Source organism: Leucoraja erinacea, chromosome 23 (assembly GCF_028641065.1).
Source record: "Leucoraja erinacea ecotype New England chromosome 23, Leri_hhj_1, whole genome shotgun sequence".
NCBI classification, from domain to species: Eukaryota; Metazoa; Chordata; class Chondrichthyes; order Rajiformes; family Rajidae; genus Leucoraja; species Leucoraja erinaceus.
The window spans coordinates 13,924,309-13,947,537 of NC_073399.1; positions in this window are offsets into that span (position 1 = coordinate 13,924,309).

Genomic DNA, 23,229 nt, shown 5'->3' on the forward strand with positions numbered 1-23,229 from the left:
CACTCCAGCTGGTCGGACATTTAAGACAAGGGATCTTGTGGCTTGATACCAAGCAAGATACAGCAAATCAAATTAGGAGTGCGAATTGGAGGTACAGCACCTCATATTTCACTTAGGCAGCTTACAACCCAGTGGTACAAACCCTGATTTCTCTAACGCCATGTAATTCTTACATCCCCTCTCACTCCCCCCCCCCCCCCCCCCCCCTCCCCACCATAGTTCTCTGTACTTTTGATTAATTTTACTTAGTGTATGCCTCATTGTCACCTTCTCCTCAGCTAACAATGAACCATTCTACATTTCCTTGATCACCGTCTGCTTTGATGTCTCATTTTCACACCTTACCCTTCCATATCTCTGCGCTCCCTCTTCCCTGACTCAGTCTGAAGAAGGGTCTTGTCCTGAAATGTCACCGATTCCTCTACAGAGATGCTGACTGTCCTGCTGAGTTATTCCAACATTTTGTGTCTATTTTAGGAATACCACACAATTCCATCTTTAACCTATTTGCAAGTAGTTTATTGCAGGACTTCAGAAAACTATGCCTATATCGGGATACATCGCATGCTTGGTTTGGGAACACCTCCATCTGAGACCGCAAGAAAGTGCAGCAAATGTGGACGCAGCCTAGACCATCACACAAACCAACCTCCCTCCAGTCTGAAGAAGGGTTTCGACCCGAAACGTTGCCTATTTCCTTTGCTCTAGAGATGCTGCCTCACCCGCTGAGTTTCTCCAGCATTTTTGTCTCCCTTCTATTAACTCCATTTCTACCTCACGTTGCCTTGGCAAGGCCAGCAGCATCCCCTCTCCCATTGGGCAAAAGGTACAGATGTGTGAAAACACACAACTCCAGATTCAGGGACAGTTTCTTCCCAGCTGTTATCAGGCAACTGAACCATCCTACCAACAACTAGAGAGCAGTTCTGAACTATTATCTACCTCATTGGTGACCCTCAGACTATCTTTGATCGGACATTACTGGCTTTACCTTGCATTAAACGTTATTCCCTTATCATGTATCTGTGCACTGTATAGCTCGATTGTAATCATGTATTGTCTTTCCGCTGACTGGTTCGCACGCAACAAAAGCTTTTCACTGTACCTCGGTACACGTGACAATAAACCCAACTGAACTGATTTTCTTTGTAATGGTAGTAGAATATTTGGTCCTACAATTCCACATACAGTTTGATTTTAATTGAGCCCCAGCAAGTGCAGTTACCAACATGGAACACTATTCTTGGTCATTTCTTTTGCTGGATCGCATCAGTTCACAATTGGCAGCACCAATAATATCGGGATGAATCGAGAAATGATACATCGGAGAGAACACTAGGCAGCATGGTGGTGCAACAGTAGAGTTGCTGCCTTACGGCGCCAGAGATATGGGTTTAATCCTGGCTACGGGTGCTTGTTTGCACGGAGTTTGTACGTTCTACCCGTGACCTGCGTGGGTTTTTCTCCAACAACTTTGGTTACCTCCCACACTCCATAGACGTACAGGTTTGTAGGTTATTGGCTTGGTGCAAGTGTAAACATTGTCCCCAGTGTAGAATAGTATTAATGTGCAGGGATCGCTGGTCAGTGCAGACTCGGTGGGCCGAGGGACCTGTTTCCATACTGTATCTCTAAATTAAACCAAACTGAACTGGATTGATGCAGCAATTATAGATCCCTTTAGGATATCTTAGAACATCCTACAACCAAAGAAGTGGTTTTTAAAGTGAAATCACATCTCACAAGTTATAGGTGCAGAATTAGACCGTTCAACCCAGCAAGTCTACTCCACCATTCAATCATGACTGATCTATCTTTCTCTCTCAACCCCATTCTCCTGCCTTCACCCCATAACCCCTGACACCCTACTATTCAAATATCTATCAATCTCCACCTTAAAAAAATATCCCTTGACTTGGCCTCCATAGCATTCTGTTTCATTGAATTCCACAGATTCGTCACCCTCTGACGAAAGAAATTCCTCCTCATTTTCTAATGCTACGCCCTTTATTCTGGTCCTGGACTCTCCCACTAGTGGAAACGTCCTATCCACATCCACTCTATCCAGGCCTTTCACTATTCAGTAAGTTTCAAAGAGGTCCCCCCTCATCGTTCTAAACTTCAGCGAGTACAGGCCCAGTGCCGCCAAACGCTCATCATATGTTAATGCAATCATCCCTGTGATCATTCTCGTATCACTCCTCTGGACCCTCTCCAATGCCAGCACATCCCTCCTCAGAAACAGGACCCAAAACTCCTCACAATACGCCAATATGCAGTCTACCCAGTGCCCTACAAATCCTCAGCATTATATCCCTGTTTTTATATTTGTTATGCAGGAAACTCAGCAGACAGCAAACTATCTAATAATGGTGATGTAATAATGACCAGATAATCCAATTTAAGATAGATTAAAAGATGAACAATGGAGATATACCTGCCATTCATTTTCAGTAGCGTAATCAAATCTTTTGCAACTGCCTGCAAAACAGATGGGCTTGTGTAAAGCTGCTTTAAAAGTCTTCACTTTTAACACATTGCTGCCGTCTCAACCTATGATTGTGTGCACAGGTCTCGAGAGTGGATGGAATAACATTTTGGGATCACACCGACACTAGCCAACAATTGGCCTTCGGGACCCACCTTGTCTGTGGTCATCCGTTGTCGTTCCTGGTCTTCTCTTGCTTCCAGATCCCCCCTCCCCTTACAATCAGTCTGAAGAAGGGACCCGACCCGAAAAGTCACCTCTGCTTGCTTGTGCTGTGAAATCTAATGCTAGTGTCCTGCTTATTACAAGAGTCAAGAATGTTTTATTGTCATATGTTCCAGATAGGATAATGAAGTTCTTACTTGCAGCAGCACAACAGAATATGTAAACATAGTACAAAGTAAACAAGATAATAAACGGGAAAAGAAAAGTTCAGTGTGTATATGTACATATACGCATATATACGTACATACAATACCACGCCAGTACTAGGAACGCCTCTTTTTTTAGATGTACATTAGTGATCAGGAGTTTGGTTTTCATGTTAACACTGTATAGTTTAGTTTAGTTTAGATATACAGCGCCCATCGGCCCACCGAGCCCGCACCGACCAGCGATCCCCGCACCTTAACGCTATCATACACATTCTAGGAACAATGTTACACTTATACCAAGCCAATTAATCTACAAACCTGTATGTCTTTGGAGTGAGGGAGAAAACCCATGCAGGTCATGGGGAGAACGCACAAACTCCGTACAGACAGCACCCGGGTCAGGATCGAACCCGGGTCTCTGGCGCTGCAAGCGCTGTAAGGCAACAACTCTACCGCTGCTGCCAATAACTTTGTCTTGAGTATTCGCTGAAGCCCAGCTATTTCTGTTGCTGGGAGCAAATGACCAGTGGCAGGTGGATAAAGGAAGAAAGGAAATGAAAGAGTTAAGTGAGACAGGACTGATGTGTATATTGGTTGTACATACTGAAAGAATCATACTAACGGAGTTTAGAATTAACCTACCCATATTGTAACAATCTACTTTCCTAATCATTAATTGTATCCTGCTGGTGCAACTCTAATTTGACTTCAGAAATGACATGATCACATTTCCCTCTTAACACATCGCGAGGAATTTGAACGTACATTTTAACTTGGGTGTTCGGTCAATTTTATGGGGGTTATCCATTGGCCCTACTAGTCTTTGTTTCACACTCAGCCAAGTTGCCAATTCAATTCTACTGCGGCACGGTGGCGCAGTGGTAAAGTTGCGGCCTTACAGCGCTTGCAGTGCCAGAGACCCGAGTTTGATCCCGACTTCGGTAGCTGGCTGTACGAAGATTGTACGGATGACTAATGCCTTCTAGAGTTTGTGAATTGGTGGAGCTGGGATTGCAAGATGAAATGGATGAAACATTATAATTTTGTATTCACCTTACACTAAGATTATAAATTGATTCCTTGCCGTGTTCTTTTTCCAATACAGGTAGATCAAAATCTTTTGTACATTGCACAGACTTCCACTGGGAGAGACAAAATAGTTGGCACAGTTTGGAAGAATGAAGAGTGACCTTATTCAAACAATACAATCCCAAGGGGACTTAAGAGGGTGGACGATGGAATGTTTTTATGGGCGTGAGAGTCTTTAACAAGGGGACATAAGCATAACTTAAGGGGCTGCTCATTTAAAACGGAGGTATTTAGAATTTTCTTATTGACCAAACTCCCCACTGCTGACTACATTTAGTTTAGTTAGTTTAGTTTAGTTTAGATACAGCGCAGAAACAGGCCCTTCGGCCCACCGAGTCCATGCTGACCAGTGATCCCCGCACATTAACGCTATTCTACACACACCAGGATCAATTTACACATATACCAAGCCAATTACGTCTTTGGAGTGTGGGAGGAAACAGAAGATCTCGGAGAAAACCCACGCGGTCACGGGGAGAACGTCCAAACTCCGTACAGGCAGCACCCATAGTCGGGATCGAACCCGGGTCTTTGGTGCTGCAAGCGCTGTAAGGCAGCAACTCTCCCGCTGCGACACCATGCCAGCCCTTACATCTACACTTTCATTTTCACTCTCTGCCTTTGAAAAGCAGCCAACATAATCAAAGTATTGTCCCGATCTGATCAGTCCCTCTTCTCCCTAGTCCCGTCGGGCAAAAGGTACAGATGTTGAAAGCACGCACCACTAGACCAAGGGGCAGATTCTTACCCTCAGTTCTATATTACGGGCGGCACAGTGGCGCAGCGGCAGAGCTACTGGCCAACAGCGCCTGAGACCCGGGTTCAATCCAGCTTGTCTGTACGGAGTTTTACGTTCTCCCGGTGACCTACATTTTCTTTGAGATCTTCGGTTTCTTCCCACACTCCAAAGATGTACAGGTTTGTAGGTTAATTGGCTAGGTGTAAATGTCAAATTATCCCTACTATGTGTAGGGTAATGTGCGGTAATTGCTGGTCAGTGCGAACGTGGTGGGCCGAAGGGCCTGTTTCCGTCCTGTATCTCTAAACTATAACTAAAAACAAAATTTATCAAGGTTCTGAATGGTCCTTCCTTGTGCTAGGGTACTGTCCAATTCACGTCTATCCCATTGTCGAAATTGGACGATGACTATGGAACTGGTGCGCTACAATGCTGAGACCTATATTCTGCATTCTATATCTCCCCCTTTGCTATGCCTATTGTACTTGAATTTCTGATTGTGTTTTTGTATTAACTGACCTGATTCGACACCAGGCCTAATCTAAGGTGGCCTAATCTGGGATAATTCTTTATCCCAGTGGGTTCTGGAAACCAGATGATTTAGCATTGAAAGATGAGATGGATAAATATTTGATAGATTGGGGAATAGCGGGGGTGTTGTTAGTAAGGAGTTTGTATATTCTCCCTTTGAGCATGTGGGTCTTCTCCAGGTGCTCTGGTTTCCTTCCACATTCCAAAGATGTGCAGGCTTGTAGGTTAATTAGCTCTGTAAAGTGTCCCTCGTGTGTGAGATAGATTCAGTACACAGGTGATCGTTGGTCGGCGTGGACTCGGCAGGTCGTGGGGCCTACTTCCACGCTGTATCTCTAAACAAAAAACTCAAGATCCTCTAACTGAAAAATCTTCACCTCTTCCCTACCTTAAATGAGCGTCCTCTTATCTTGAAGTAGTAACCCGAGTTCTAGACCCTCCCACAAGTAAAAATATCCTGTCCACATCCATCTGTTAAAACTCCTTGAGATCTTATATGACTTTATCAAGTTTGCTCTGCCTCTTCTAAACTGCAGTGGCCAATGGCCTGTCTAAACCATTCTCCTGAGGCAACCTACTTCAGGTGTGTAGAAAGGAAACACGGAAGAAGGGTCTCGACCCGAAACGTCACCTATTTCTTTTCTCCAGAGATGTTTCTTCACCCGCTGAGTTACTCAGGCATTTTGTGTCCACCTATTTCAGGTATTAGACTGGTTGTGTAGGAAGGAACTGCAGATGCTGGTTTATGCCGAGATAGACACAGAATGCTGGGGTAACTCAGCTGGACAGGCAGCATCTCTGGAACGGGCGTCGTTTCTTGTCGAGACCCTACTTCAGCCTGGATAACCTTCTCTGATCTCTTTCAACTTCTTTAATCTTCGTGAATAAAGAGATTGATATAATCGATGGTTAGGATGGCTTCTCACCTATGCCCGATATATTTGAAGCATTACGCCCTATTTTTCTATTCAATCCCAATGCCAGTGAACAATAGCGTTCTGTCAACTTCGGTGAATTACGCCATAGCACAGAGATTTCTTGCGTTTTAGAGCTCCACAATCTCTCACCATTTCGACAATATGCTTTTGTTTTAGAATTTTCCTGCCAGAACGGAAAATTTCACATTTTGCCACGGCAAACTGTTTGCCAGTTCTTTTCCTTCCTTGTGTAAGCCAAACTGAAAAGTTGCATTTGTAATCTTTCTGCCAGTTAATGAGGAGAATGTCAATGCTGCATTGCCAATAATTAAAATAGCATTGAATATGTGAGGGGCGTATGATATATTTATTTGAAAATTATCAATGGTGGCGCAGCGGTAGAGTTGTTGCTTTACAGTGCCGGAGACCCGGGTTCGATCCTGACTACGGGTGCTGTCTGTACGGAGTTTGTATGTTCTCCCTGCAACCGAGTGGGTTTTCGCCGGGTTTCCTCCCACAATCCAGAGACGTGCAGGTTTCTAGGTTAATTGGCTTCTGTAAATTGCCCCGAATGTATAAGGTGTGGACTGTGAAACAGGGATAACATAGCATGTGTGTGAGTTAACGATGGGCAGCATGGACTTGGTGGGCCGAAGGGCCTGTCTCCACATGGGATCTCTAAACTAAAATTTAAAAAATGTATTTTGAAATGCTATGACTAAAAGGCTTGTTGTATCTGCATTTCAATTGGAACTTATATTCAGTAGATTTGTTGCAAAATATCGTTTAGAATTTAATAACAAATCAGAAATACAATTTTAGGACTCTTCTTACTTGACAGATGCTTCATAATTATCAAATAGTGTGATATTTTGTTGGTTTGATGGATGGTAGTGATCACAACTTCTGTTATGATAATTAACTTTTGTTCTGTACTAATAATAAAGTTAACTGATTAACTTTTTAACCAGTTAGTTCAAATAAGGCATTTACTTTGACACTATAATTAAAACATTCTTTTATTGAATACCCTTTTGTTTGTACATTTTATCTTCAAAAAAATCTATTTTTTTGGACATTAAGACCTTCATATTTATTGTTTATTTTTTTGACCTGGAATATGTTAAAAAAAATCTTTAATACTTTAAAAAAATCCGTAAGCCTACTTGAAAACATCGAGGCTGGTTTACAGCGAGGATGAGTTATATATTTTTGTGGTCATAAAATGGATGATTAGGTTTAAGCTATGCTCTGAATTTGGATGTAAAAGGCATTCAAGTGAAGTAATGGAGTCTGGGCGGTAGCAGCGGACACAATGTTAGCCCGAGAAGTCACTGGTAGCTGGAGACTCGGGATCAAGACGTGGTGATCTAATTGAGCCTCTTGCCATCTCTGACCCCTCCACCGGGACTTTGAGTTCAACTTGACTCTGCAAATTATCACTAATAAGACCAGGACAAATGATGCTCCCTGGCTACCAGTTGGGAGTTGTGGAAATGCATTTCATCCTGAGTAGTATTTTCTGTAGGAGGTGAATGATTTATGACAGTAATTTGGGACTAGTTCGGCAGCCTGTCTTCCCAGCCGAACACCTGTAGTGAAGATTAAGTGCTAATCAGCAACTCTGTGATGTGAAGCTCCATGGCGCTACTGCATTCTGTTATTCCCTGGGGTACATTGCATGGGCTGCATATTAAAAAAAATTATTAGGCCTTGTTGCAGCAGCATCGGCATCCAGAAGACACAAAATATTTTCTGTCGTGGCGGAAAAGAGCCTCAAACTAAACTACTACTTCCGTTATACCAAATAAAACACGGCTAATCGAACTTGAGACTGAAAAGATAAACCATATATATATGAGGGAGATATATTAACTGAACAAATAGTCTCATTTAGTTTCGCTGTGTTTTCTAGTTTTAGAGATACAGAATGGAAACAGGCCCCTCGGCCCACCGAGTCCGTGCCGACCAGCGATCACCGTACACTAGCGCTATCTGGGGCCAATTTAGAATCTTTACCGAAGCCATTTAACCTACCAACTTGTACGTTTTTGGAAAGTAGGAGGAAACTGAAGCACCCAGAGAAAACCCACACAGTCACAGGGAGAATGTACAAACTCCATACAGACAGCACCCGTAGTTAAGATCGGACCTGGGTTTCTGCCGCTGTTAGGCAGCAACTCTACCGCTGTGCCACCATGCCTCCCCTTGTATTCATTGCATAAAATGTACAAAGTGTTTATTTTTGTTTAGTTTATTGTCACGTCCACCAAGGTACAGTGAAAAGCTTTTCTGTTGTGCTATCCAGTCAGTGGAAAGACTATGCATGAATACAATCAATCCATCCACAGTGTACAGACACAGGGTAAAGAGAATGTTTAGTGCAAGACAAAGTTCAGTGAAGTCCGATTACAGATAGTCTGAGGTTTCTTTTAACTAAACATTGAACTATATAAACTGGAGATAGAGACAAAAAGCTGGAGTAACTCAGCGGGACAGGCAGCATCTCTGGAGAGAAGGAATGGGTGACATTTCGGGTCGAGACCCTTCTTCAGATAGACAATAGACACTAGGTGCAGGAGTAGGCCATTCGGCCCTTCGAGCCAGCACCACCATTCAATGTGATCATGGCTGATCATCCCCAATTAGTACCCCATTCCTGCCTTCTCCCCATATCCCCTGACTCCGCTACCTTGAAGAGCCCTATCTAGCTCTCCCTTGAAAGTATCCAAAGAACAGGCCTCCACTGCCCTCTGAGGCAGAGAATTCCACAGACTCACAACTCTCTGTGAAAAAAAGTGTTTCCTCGTCTCCGTTCTAAATGGCTTACCCCTTATTCTTAAACTGTGGCCCCTGGTTCTGGACTCCCCCAACATCGGGAACATGTTTCCTGCCTCTAGCGTGTCCAAGCCCTTAAAAATCTTATATGTTTCAATAAGATTCCCTCTCATCCTTCTAAACTCCAGAGTATACAAGCCCAGCCGCTCCAATCTCTCAGCATATGACAGTCCCGCCATCCCGGGAATTAACCTTGTAAACCTACGCTGCACTCCCTCAATAGCAAGAATGTCCTTCCTCAAATTAGGGGACCAAAACTCCACACAATGCTCCAGGTGTGGTTACACTAGGGCCCTGTACAACTGCAGAAAGACCTCTTTGCTCCTATACTCGAATCCTCTTGTTATAAAGGCCAACATGCCATTCGCTTTTTTCACTGCCTGCTGTACCTGTATGTTTATTTTCATAGACTGTTGAACAAGGACACCCAGATCCCGTTGTACTTCTCCTTTTCCCAACTTGACGCCATTTAGATAGTAATCTGCCTTCCTGTTTTTGATACCAAAGTGGATAACCTCACATTTATCCACATTAAACTTCATCTGCCATGCATCTGCCCACTCCCCCAACCTGTCCAAGTCACCCTGCATTCTCATAGCATCCTCCTCACAGTTCACACTGCCACCCAGCTTTGTGTCATCTGCAAATTTGCTAATGTTACTTTGAATCCCTTCATCCAAATCATTGATGTATATTGTAAATAGCTGCGGTCCCAGCACCGAGCCATGCGGTACCCCACTAGTCACTGCCTGCCATTCTGAAAGGGACCCGTTAATCCCTACTCTTTGTTTCCTGTCTGCCAACCAAATTTCTATCCATGTCAGCACTCTACCCCCAATACCATGTGCCCTAGTTTTCCCCACTAATCTCCAATGTGGGATCTTATCAAATGCTTTCTGAAAGTCCATGTACACTACATCCACTGACTCTCCCTTGTCCATTTTCCTGGTTACGTCCTCAAAAAATTTCAGAAGATTAGTCAAGCATGATTTCCCCTTCGTAAATCCATGCTGACTCAGGCCGAACCTGTTACTGCTATCCAAATGTGCTGCTATTTCATCTTTTATAATTGACTCCAGCATCTTCTCCACCACCAATGTCAAGCTAACTTTGTTTTAAACCAGCATCTGCAGTTCCTTCTTACATATATAAACTAGAGCTTGTCTCTACTCTGTCCTTGGCTCTTGCATGTCATATTCTGAAAGGAACGCAGAGGGATTTATTTGTGAGAGGGTGGTCAATCTGTGGAATTCATTGCCACAGAAGGCTGTGGAGGCCAAGTCAATGGAAAATTTTAAGGCAGTGATAGATAGATTTTTGATTAGTACGGGTGTCAGAGGTAATGGGGAGAAGACAGGAGAATGGGATTAAAGGGAAAGATAGATCAGTCATGTTTAAGAAGGAACTGCAGATGGTGGAAAATCGAAGGTAGACAAAAATGCTGGGGAAACTCAGCGGGTGAGGCAGCATCTATGGAGCAAAGGAAATAGGCAACGTTTCTGAAGAAGAGTTTCGACCCAAATCGTTGCTTATTTCCTTCACTCCATAGATGCTGCCTCACCCGCTGAGTTTCTTCAACATTTTTGTCTACCTACGATAGATCAGTCATGATTGAATGGTGGATTAGACATGATGGGCCGAATGGCCTAATTCTGCTCTATCACTTATGAACTTGTGAATCTATGAATTTAAGCGAAATTTTTTTTCTCCTTTTCCAAGAAACAAGAAAACAAATGAAGGAAAACCCATAGAAGAGTAAACGATAGAATAAAGATAACGTTTATAGATTACCCTTTAAAAATATAATGAAACGTGCAATAAACAATGAAACCTAGAGAGACATATTTAATGTTTGATTTTACTTCGGAGTCATGTGAGTGACTACGTGAAGAACCCCGCCAGGACGCATGCGTGGCATATCGCTACACGCATTGCGAAACAGTCAGGCGGGGTGGAACGACGTTCCCCCGCAGCGGCAGTTTTAAAAAGCCGTAACCTGCAGGTAAGAGTTACTCTGCGGTCTTTTTGTGTTTTCCCATACTGATTACAGGTGAAGAGCATGGACAAGTCGAAGAAAGCAACGAGGGCTGCGACAAAGCTGGTGGGGGAGGACCGCGGAGTAGCGGGCAGCCAGCAGCGGCCAGCGGCACTTGAATCACCTATAATGGGATCAGCTGTGCCTGATGTCGCCTCCTCACCGGCCATATCCACTCCGCGGCCGGGCGGTAAGACAAGACAAAAAACCATCAAAGTCGTGGACTCAGAGGAGTCCGACTTTGAGCAGCCGCGGGCGGCCAGCGACCGTGAGCGCTGGAGCCGGATGGATCGGTGTGTCGAGCATTTGCTCCAACGTGACAGGCTCCGGGAGATGGCGTCTAGTCACTGTGGGCACTATGTAAAACCCACAGCAGCACCTCTTGTAGGGCTGCACAGTGCATCTCCCTCGTCAGAGGGGAGTACTGGGGGTCAGTTCCGGGCTGATCCTGAAGAGGGGTTTGCAGAACAGAAATCAAGTGTGCAGGGGGTGCAGGAACGTGAAAATCTACTGGACATGGTGTCCAACTTCATACAGCCAGACCAGACTGGCCAAAACCTGGAACAAAAACTATCTGCCAGTATAGATTATATGTTCTTTAACCAGCTACAGGAACAGGCTGTATTGGACACCACGGCAAGACACTTGGCACCGGGTAACTGTATATCCCTGAGTGTTCTTGTTGTAAATAATTGCATATGGAAACATATCGGAGTAAGAGTTAGAGGCATGGATGTCAAACTCCAAAAGGTATTAAAGCTCCTAACAGCGGGAATAACAGCTTTCACCCGCACAGTAGATGAGAAGGACATGTCGTAGGACCAACAGGATGCACTGGCTTTGCAACACACAATATGAAATAAACAGCATCAGGAAGAGTGCCATCCGACCTACTTTAAACCCGAAATTCGCGGGCCTGTGCAAACCTGGAAACGTAAAACGACCAATTCTACTATTTGGAGGTAACCTATCGAAGCAAGTCAAGGAACTCGATGAGGAGGCAAAAACCCTGGGGCTCATAAAAGGGACTTCATCAAAAACCCACTACGGCCATAGACAGCACCCTTACCCACCCACCAGTAGAACAAGACTAACTGGTGAAAGCTCGAAGGTCCAGTACACCGAACATGAGTCTTTTTTAGGCCATGGCCCAGGCCGGCCTTCTTGGAAGATACGCAAACCTCCAACATCAACCAAACCACAAACCCAGACACCGACGCCTCAACATCAACGAAGGATTTACAAAAATAAGTAAACCTGCCACTGGTAACTATGGAGGTAGGTGGGTCTGGTTCCCTACAAATTGCGGGGAGCATGGAGGTTGGGGGGAGATTACACTCCTTTCTGGATGCATGGAGTATGTTAACTACCGACACTTATATTTTAAGCAGTATCCAGGGATATACCATAGAATTTATACACAAATACAGCCCTCCAGTTCAGCATGTACCGAACCGAATGTTCGTACTTTCCGGTAAAGAAAAATCAGAAGCGCATGCTGATTAGAGTGGCCTTACGCAAAATGGGTAATTGAAAAATCCCACCACGTACCACTAGAATTCGTGTCCAATATCTTTACCAAAAACAAAAAATATGGTGGTTGTCGCATCATCATAGATCTGACCAAATTGAATACATTTGTACAATATATTCATTTAATAATGGAAACCTTTGTTACTGCAAAACAATTGATTTCCAAAGGTTACTTCATGGCTAGCATCGATTTAAAAGATGCTTACTATTCAGTGCCTATACGAGGTGACCACAGAAGTTACTTAAAATTCAACTGGATGGGACAGCACTGGCAATATAGAGCGCTGCCAAATGGGTTAACATCAGCCGCCAGGCTGTTCACAAAAATTTTAAAACCAGTCCTAGCGTTTCTACGGAAACGAAAACACATAGTCATGGCATATCTAGATGACATACTTATTGTGGGCAAAACTTTGGAATTGGCCAAACAAACTGTAACAGTCACAAAACAGTTATTTGAAATACTGGGGTTTATTATCCATCCAGTTAAATCTAAATTAACGCCTTCCACTACTATGGACTATTTGGGGTTCACCATTGACTCAGTTCACATGTCGGTGACTTTGCCAAAGGGAAAGGCTATAGACTTAATAGTGGCTTGCAATAACCTCATTGACATCAGTAAACCGACCATCAGATTGGTAGCAAAAGGAATTGGCAAAATGGTGGCTGCTTTTCCAGCCACACAATTCTGACCTTTACATTACCAAAATTTACAGAGAGCAAAAATATGAGCACTCACAATTAATGCTGGTCATTTTGACAGACCAATGAAGCTACCAATCAAAGCTATGATGGAACTAAAATGGTGGATAGATAACATTCGGTTTTGTTTCAATCCAATCATTATCAGCAACCCTTCCATGGTGCTACAAACTGATGCCAGTGCACTTGGTTGGGGTGCCACCAATTCCATCTCCAGCTGTGGAGGTAGATGGACTGCACAGGAGGCATCATTATTACTAACACTGGGCATAAACCAGGTCATGCAAGTTTAATAAAAACACAGAATGGATGTTGAATAAAAAACTATTTGCTGATATTACAGCACGATATGGAACACCAGATATTGATCTATTCGCATCAAGGCTTAATCACCAGTTATGAAACTATGTTTCGTGGGAACCAGACCCTGGGGCAGCGGCGACAGATGCATTTTCGCTGCATTGGGGGAAATTGTTTATTTATGCATCCCCTCCTTTCTGCCTCATCAGTCAGGTATTAAGGAAAATACAGCAAGACTCTGCGTCTGGTATTTTGGTAGTACCCGATTGGCCTACTCAACCATGGTTCCCTGTGATACTCAACATGGTATTAGAACCATGTATCACCATCCCGATAGACCAGATTTATTGGTGCATCCCGTAACAGGGGATAGCCACCCATGCCATAACTATATGGATTTATTAATATGTAGAGTCTAAAAATACCTCTACTACAACTGGGACTGATGGACCGAACAGTGAACATGATTTCTGCAGCCCACAGACAGTCCACCAAAAAACAATATCTGGTCTATATCAGGAAATGGGAGATGTATTGTCACAAAAACAGCATCACCTACAGAGAAATGAACATCCCGTCTGTTCTGGAATTCCTGGCAGGCCTCCATTATGATGAGGGGCTCAGTTATAGTGCCATCAACTGCGCCAGAAGTGCCCTATCAACTTATCTATGGCAAGGAACAGAGCGTCAATCTGTTGGGACTCACCCACTGGTAACAAAACTTATGAGGGGAATTTTTAATACCAATCCTCCAAGAACCAGGTACTCCCAAATATGGGATGTGAATATTGTCCTGACGATGCTCAGGAATTGGTCTCCAGCAACAGCTCTGTCCCTACATAGACTGACATTAAAAACAGTCATGCTAATGGCTTTGGTCATGGCACAAAGGGTACAGTCGTTACATAAATTAAGACTGGACAACATGACTTCTTCATCTGGAAATATTACGTTTCATATTTATGAATTAGTTAAGCAGAACAGACAGGTATCAGCAGGCCTCAATATAAAATTTAGGTCTTACCCAACAGATGATCGTCTCTGTATAGTAAGACATTTGTTGTTATACATGGAGAACACGAAAATCATCAGAGGCAATGAGAAGGCACTTTTAGTCAGCCACAAGCAACCACACAAAAAAGTGACGGTCCAGACCATCTGAAGATGGCTGAAACAGGTTCTAATACAGGCTGGGGTGGATACTAATATTTTTAAATCTCATTCCACCAGGGCTGCAGCTACATCGGCAGCTATGCAGTTGGATGTACCAATGGAACAAATCCTCAAGACAGCTGGATGGTCAGGGGAAAAAAAACATTCCAACTATTTTATCATAAACCAGTCATTAAACCTGGAACGTTTGCAGAAACAATTTTAAGATTTGTAATTTAATTTACCCCATAAATAGGGGCTATAATTTTGTGTTAATAAATTTTCATGAATTTCAATGTCGGATTCATATCTAAATTATGTTGACACAATTCCTCCCACAGTCATTAAGGCAGATGTGATGCATGGACCCGTTTCCACGGCATGAAATCACAGAGCTTTGAAATCTTCACGTAGTCACTCAGGTGACTCCGAAGTAAAATAGTAAGATTAAACGAGAACTTACCAGTTCAAAGTTTGATCATTATTTTATGAGGAGTACATTGAGGGAATACATGCCCTCCGCTCCCACCCATGATCATATACTCAACTGGTATTTCTTCTCTAATCTTACTATGTTCAGTCATTACAGTTATCTGTAATTTCACACCGCTGCTTTGAAGAATGACACGCATGCGTCCTGGCGGGGTTCTTCACGTATTCCCTCAACGTACTCCTCATAAAATAATGATCAAACTTCGAACTGGTAAGTTCTCGTTTAATCTTACTATTGTAAGACATTGCAACCAGGTTGTAAAAGGGGCCAGGGAATATAAATAAAAATTCAATTTGGAATTTGCTTTTCAAAACTTTGTAACCTAATCTCTTTAATCCTACAGGACCATTCAGGGTCCAACAGTTATCCCTGACAAGGTTAGCATATTTTAGCTTCTTTCAAGATGACATTTCGAATTTTTTCTCTCCTTTCCATGTTGAACGTCTGCAGTTAAAGTTTATTTATCTGGCTTTTGCCCTTCCTCCTAAAATGTATTTCACATAATAAAGTTATTTTCCCCCATAAAAAGCACAGAAGCTATGCTTTAAGTTTTAAGTCAGTCAAAATGCAGTGGTTATTTTTGATGTGAGGACTACTGCCTGCTTTTCTTCAGAATTCTTGTCAGCCCGCAGGAATTAGTTCAGTTTGGTTTATTAACACTATCAAGGACAATTTTTACATTTAGCGAGCCAATGTACCCACTAACCTGTATATCTTTGGAGTGGTATTGTATCCCAGTGTAGTGCGTGGGTCTCAAAATGAGGCATGTAGTCTGAAGTTTGAGAAGCACTTTACTTTAATTCCTCCCGGTTCAGGGGAAGACGAAACCAGGAAAAGATGGCACCCAAACCCTGCCTTTTATACCCTTCGGCTAAGGACCGCCTCCGGACTGCGCCACTCCTGTGCCGAGGGGTTCGGCAGTATAATGGCACGACCCTTAGGAGCCATCACAGGACCCCCCCCAGAACCAGAAGCACAAAACGCACCGGGGGGCGCACGACCCGGCCGGCCCGCGTGCGGAAGTCAGCAGATCCCGGGGCTTGCGGGGGCGTAGGTGGAGGGACAGGTCGAGGGACCGGCGGGAGGACAGGTGGAGTGACAGGTGGAGGGAGACGTGAGGGGGGGCGCCCTCGGGGCCGAGGTTGAGCAACCAGCACCGGCTGGTCAATGTCCAGGTGTGCCGGCTTTAAACGGTCAATCGACACGGCCTCCGGCCGGCCCCCCATGTCCAGGACAAACGTCGACTGCCCGTGTTCCAGCACCCGGAACGGGCCCTCGTACGGCCTCTGGAGTGGCGTCCGGTGGGCATCACGGCGCAGGAAGACGTATGGGCAGTCCGTGAGGGCCATAGGCACGTGTGGGCGAAATGTCCCATGGCGGGACGTTGGGACGGGTGCGAGCCTGCCAACTCGCTCGCGAAGGCGTTGAAGGGTGGAGGAGGGCGTTTCCTGCTGCTCCGGCGCCGACGGCACGAACTCCCCGGGCACTGTGAGTGGCGACCCGTACACCAGCTCCGCCTTTTTTGAGGCCATTTTTTGAGAGGGTAGATGGCCGCCGGTCGCCCAGGCCACCCATATGCAGGATCCTACCTGCCCGCTCCATCCTACTTAGTCCGTAAATTTGGAGCAGGAGCTGTTTCAGGCCGAGGTATTTATCATTGTCCGGGGGGGCTGCGAGGAAGTCCGATACTTCTTCCACCGCATCCTGGTCGAGGGCTCCCACCAGGTAATAGAAGCGGGTGGCATCGACCGTGATGCCCCGCAGGTTGAACTGGGCCTCCGCCTGCTGGAACCAGATGAGCGGCCGTGTGGTCCAGAAGCTGGGCAGTTTTACGGAGACAGGGTCGGGCTGGCGTGTGAGGAGGTAGGGCTTTGTTCTGTCTCCATCATGATGCCAATGGAGCGTCGGGAGTCACCAATGTAGTGCGTGGGTCTCAAAATGAGGCAAGTAGTCTGAAGTTTGAGAAGCACTATACTTTAATTCCTCCCGGTTCAGGGGAAGACAAAACCAGGAAAAGATGGCACCCAAACCCTGCCTTTTATACCCTCCGGCTAAGGACCGCCTCCGGACTGTGCCACTCCTGTGCCGAGGGGTTCGGCAGTATAATGGCACGACCCTTAGGAGCCGCCACACCAGAAACATTTCATTTTCATGTTTTATTAATATACCCAGTCTCATGACATTGGGCTTTGCCCAAAGAAGTACCATGGTTGCTACACCTGGTTCTGGTCAGGCTTTTCACTACCATGCCTTTGAAATACATTTGCAACTCAGTGATTAGTGTCCTTTAGCCGTCATTTTAATCTTCATAAGATCATACGTGATAGGAGCAGAATTTGGCCATTTGACCCATCAAGTCTACTCCGTCATTCAATCATGGTTGATCTATCATTCCCTCCTAATCCCATTCTTCTGCCTTTTCCCAATAACCCCTGACGCCCGTACTAATCAAGAATCTATTTTATCGACCTTTTTTTGCATTTTGATAACCAATATCTCAATGAGAATAATATACCACAGTAGGACTCTATAAATTAAATTAAATCTCACTGAAGGAAATAATATGATGGATGGTAGAACAGATAGAGAGAAATTGAATTTGCTAACGAATGACAGGGAACTAAGTTAAAACAACATAACTAGATATGTGTGTATATGAATGAATGTATGTACAGTATAAGACATCGTTAAAATAGGTGAGCAAACTGGATTTTTATTCATTATTATTTCAATGGAAAGCTTAAACACAAAATGTAAACAATAAAAAAAGAAGCAATAGATATAATACTATGATAGATGATGGGGGCTCTGGGAACAATAGATGGTGGGGGCTCTGACTTTGACTCTGACCACGGGGGGAGAGGGAAGTGCAGGGGAGAGATACGTTTTTTTTGCCTTCCATCACAGCGAGGTGGAGATGCACTGTGATGGATGTCTGTGTAAATTGTGTTGTGTCTTGGGTCTTTTTTTTTCTTGTATGTATGACTGCAGAAACAACATTTCACTTGAGCCTCTATGAAGTTCAAGTGACAAATAAATTGTATTGTATTGTATTGTATAAAAACGGTTACCTTGCTTTTAATTCACACATTTAACACGTGGCCAAATGGACTCTGCTATTCAAGTTCCACTTGGGCATCAGAACATCTAATCGGGTGATAAATGATAAAAATCATAAGCATAATCAGAATTTGGCTTAGAGTTATTTAATTGAATTATTAATATAATCTTTCTGGTATAAATTAGTTTAAGGATTAGATGTAATCCTGCTTGAAAAATGTCACAAAAAAGGCAAGAAAACACAGGGACATATCTGATATTTCTCTTTGTATCAACAGGTTTATTTATTTTTGCTTCATCTCATTATTTTGGCTATACACTATGATCTATACTACTTAAAATACAGGATATGACACAATGGGAATATTAACTTAAAAAAAAATAAGATAATCTGGAAGTTTTGAGACCTTCAGTCTCACTACTGAGCTGTATTTACGGAAACACCTATGTATATATATATGTATATATATACGTATATATATATGTATATATATGTATATATATATATACTGGCTGCAAATGTAACAGCAATGGGACGGTAATGGCATCTATTCCAATAAAATAATCACATCTTATTTTCTCTCCTTTAAATTTATTGATTTTATTTAATTACAATGCTTAATCATTATACTATCAACAGAACCATTCCCAGAAATGTTCAGTGCACAACTGGCCTGTTGAGAATGCAAGCAGATATTAGAATATCTGCCAATGCCTCAGGAAATTGTGTTTAATTTAATTTATTTTAGTTTAGTGATACAGCATGGAAATAGGCCCTTCATCCTACAGGGTCTGCGGCAGCCATCACTCATTCACACCAGTTCTATGTTATCCCACTTTCTCATCCGCATACACCTCAACACACTAGGAACAATTTACAGAGACCAAATAATCTACAAACCCGCACATCTTTAGGATGTGGGATGAAACCGGAGCGCCCAGAGGAAACCCACCTGGTCACAGGGAGAACGTGCAAACTCCTCAGGCTTGAATCCAGCTCTCTGGCGCTGTGAGGCAGTGACCCTACCTGCTGCGCCACCATGCCACACAGTTAGTGCACTAATCAAGCCTCCAGTCAGATCAGATAACACTATACATAAATAGTATAGGAGCTTTAAAAAAGTAGGGTGATTGTATCGGACGATAGTAGATCCTTCCCTGTGATCTATTGACTTTGGATTTTACTGTGGATTGGATATGGACTTTAGTTTGGCTTTACCTTGCACTGAATGTTATTCCCTTAACATGTATCTGTACACTGTGGTTGGCTCGATGGTTGTAATCTGTACACTGTGGTTGGCTCGATGGCTGTAATCATGTATTGTCTTTCCTCTGGCTGGTTAGCTCACAACAAAAGCTTTCCACTGTACCTCGGTACACATGATAATAAACTAAACCAAACTAAACCAAACCAGACTAAACTAAACTAAACCAAAACTAAACTAAATTAAATTGAGGATGAATAAATTACAAATAGCAGTTTATATCCAAAGCTTCCAGCTTCTTCCCTGCAGAGAAGCCTGGCTTATTAGGAAGCCTCTCAGACTTGACTTGCATCATTGTGTCACAACTCAGTGAACATACAAGGCAGAACAAATGGTGACAATTGATGACAAATGGACTGCATGAACCCCTGGGTCACAGTAGCCATGGAAATGAAGCCCGAGTCAGTCTGCAAGATCAGCAAATGTCAGTAATATGGACGTGACATAGAGTGGGAAGGCAGAGTTCCGACTCCAGCTTAATAGTTCTGCAGGCACAGGTGGATATTTCCTCCCACTTAACCTCGAAGAAGGAAGTTCAGTAGAGGAAATTAAATGCTTAATTCTGTTCATCCAAATGGAGCAACAACAAAAAAAGAGATCAAAACCTTAATTCTTCAAATTGAGCATCTCCACACAAGGGCGGCATGGTGGCGCAGTGGTAGAGTTGCTGCCTTACAACGCCGGAGACTCAGGTTCGATCCCGACTACAGGTGCTGTCTGTACGGAGTTTGCACCTTCTGCCTGTCACCTGAATGGGTTTTCTCCAAGATCTTCAGTTTCCTCCCACTCTTCAAAGGCTTACAGGTTTGTAGGCTCATTGGCTTGGTGTAAATGTAAACTTGACCCTGGTGTATGTAGGATGGTGTTTATGTGCAGGGATCGCTGGTCGGTGCAGACTCGGTGGGCTGAAGGGCCTGTTCCCACGCTGTATCTCTGAGCCAAACTAAACAAGGAACTGCAGATGTTTGGAATCAGGCAACAACCGTGGAGGGATTGGACAGACGACTTTTCGGGTTGGGACCTTTATACAGACTTCTATATATAGCAGTGGGGGGGGGGGGGTGAGAGGTGGGGGGGGGGGGGGGGGGTGGAGAGCTGGAAACGAAAGGTTGGAGCAGGGTGAAGCATTGCAAGTGATAGGTGGATACAGGTGACTGCAATTTTGTGACGGGGGATTAGAATTGATTTGGGCCGCCGAGAACGAAGGGGGGGGGTGGGGGGGGGGGGGGGGGGGGGGGGGGGGGGGGTCCGCCTGCTGCCATGTGTGGTGGCAGGCACAAAATAGGATAGGTGAACTTGTGTAACTTTGTCGGTGCCAGAAACCTGGCGACACTTGTACACTGCCTAGGTGACGTCTGCTGTCTGATATTACCGGGTTGCACTCATAACTAAGAGTTTCACCTCACCTAGGAACATGTGACAATGAAGTCTGATTGAATCATTGAATCACTGATCAAGGTGGTTGGAAATAAAGGCTAGAGGTGAAAAGGGTGTCAGATAGCGAGAGAAGAGGAGGAGTGAGATGTAAAGCCAGAGGGAGGGATATAGGATGATGGGGACGGGGGTAATATAAGGGAAATGGGGGGCTTGGTGATGGGAGATGATTGTACAAAGGAGGGGAAGGGAGCAGGAGGACTGGGAGGGTGGAGATAATGGGAGAAAATGAATGCACATCAGGGTCCAAAGACATACAGGATGGTTGGTTAATTGCATTGGAGTGTAGGATAGAACTAGTGTACGGGGTAATTATTGGTCGGCACAGACTTGGTGGGCCAAAGGGCCTGTTTCCACATGTATCTTTAAGCTAAACTAAACTAAACTAAACTTCTTGCCTAAGGAACAATGCAAATCTGAAGAAGGGTCTCGACCCAAAACGTCACCCATTCCTTCTCTCCAGAGATGCTGCCCGTCCCGCTGAGTGACTCCAGCATTTTGTGTTTACCTTCAATTTATACCAGCATCTGCAGTTCTTTCCGACACAATGCAATTTGAACTGTCTAACCAGAGTAGAAATGGCTCCGTCGAAGAACAGGTTAAGAAAATTCATAAGTGATAGGAGCAGAATTAGGCCATTTGGCCCATCAAGTCTACTCCGCCATTCATTCATGACTGCTTTATCTCTCCCCTACAACACTATTCTCCTGCCTTCTCCCTACAATCCCTGAAGAAAGAGATTAATAAACTTTTGCTTATACGTGGTTTACCCAAACCACACACATAAATATATTGTGATGATGAAAACATGAAGGAAATACATTTGAATGTTGCCAGGGCTGGAAAATTATTAAAGTGGGAGAAGAAGGACCTTGGCACAAAAATATGCCATCTTTCCTTTAATGTTACTGGATCTTAATCCTGGAGTGCACAACTCTGCCATGTAGAGGGGAATCCTCACCAGAGGGACCAGCAATTGCAGGAAATAGGTCAACATCACCTTTTCCAAGACAATTCTGTACAGTAAATAAATACTGACCTTCCTGAGACACCCACCTCCTATCACCGAATGCATAATGGACATGAGTTCTCACAAGGCTGGGTGGAGATTTATTTCAAAAGTGTGTGTGTGTGTGTGTGTGTCGAATTGAGATGTTATGAAGTCTGAATAAAGTGGATAGGAAGGACATGGGAAGATGAGAAAGAGGAGGTGACACAATGGTGCAGCAGCACTGTTGCAGTACAGATATTGTATGAAAAGGACAAGCAATTGGCGGCACGGTGGCACAGCGGTAGAGTTGCTGCCTTACAGCGCCAGAGACCCGGGTTCGATCCAGACTACGGGTGCTGTCTGTATGGAGTTTGTACACTCTCGCCGTGACCTGCGTGGGTTTTCACTGCAAGATCCATTTTTTCTCCAACACTCCAAAGACGTACAGGTTTGTGGGCTGATTGGCTTTGGTAATAAAATAGTGAATTTTATGTACCTTCTCCTCCATGACCTGTGTGGGTTTCCCCTGGGTGGTCCAGTTTCCTCCCACGCACCAAAGACTAGGAGGAAACCCACACAGATCGCAGGGAGGACGCACAAACTCCGTACAGACAACACCCGTAGTCAGGATCGAACCTGGGTCTCTGGAGCTGCACGCGCCGAAAGGTAGCAACTCCACCGCTGCACCACGATGCCGCCACTAGGTTTGTATGCTAGCTGGCTTTGGTAAAATTGTAAATTGTCCCGAGTGTGTAGGATAGTTCTAGTGCGCAAGGATCGCTGGACGGCGTGGACTCGTTGGGCCGAAGGGCCTGTTTCCATGCTGTATCTCTAAACTAAGCTAAACTAAACTAATATCATGAAGGGACTAATGCCAACAATGAAATTCACCGTGTATGGAAGGTTTCGTCGATGGAAAGCTGGTGAAAGACGGATAATTAAGGTAAACTTCAGTAACCAATGTTCATCCATTTCGTGTTGCTACATCATCAGATCTTCATTATCGTAATTGCTTGTAATTATAAGTTGCTGATTATAATGATGGGGTTCTCAGCAGTTAGTCTGCTAACTATCATTAAAAAATCAAAGTATATATAACATACGTTTTAAATATACTCAAGTTTTTCCCTGCTTAAAATGAGCAGAGTTATGTTTATAGAATCAGAGACAATAATGATTCCTGACTTCTGAATTCATTTCATGCATAACTGGTATGGTGGAGCAGAGAAATGTTTATCTAGATATATCTGAAAGTCCAACTTTGAGGGCAGTGAAATTTCTCTTG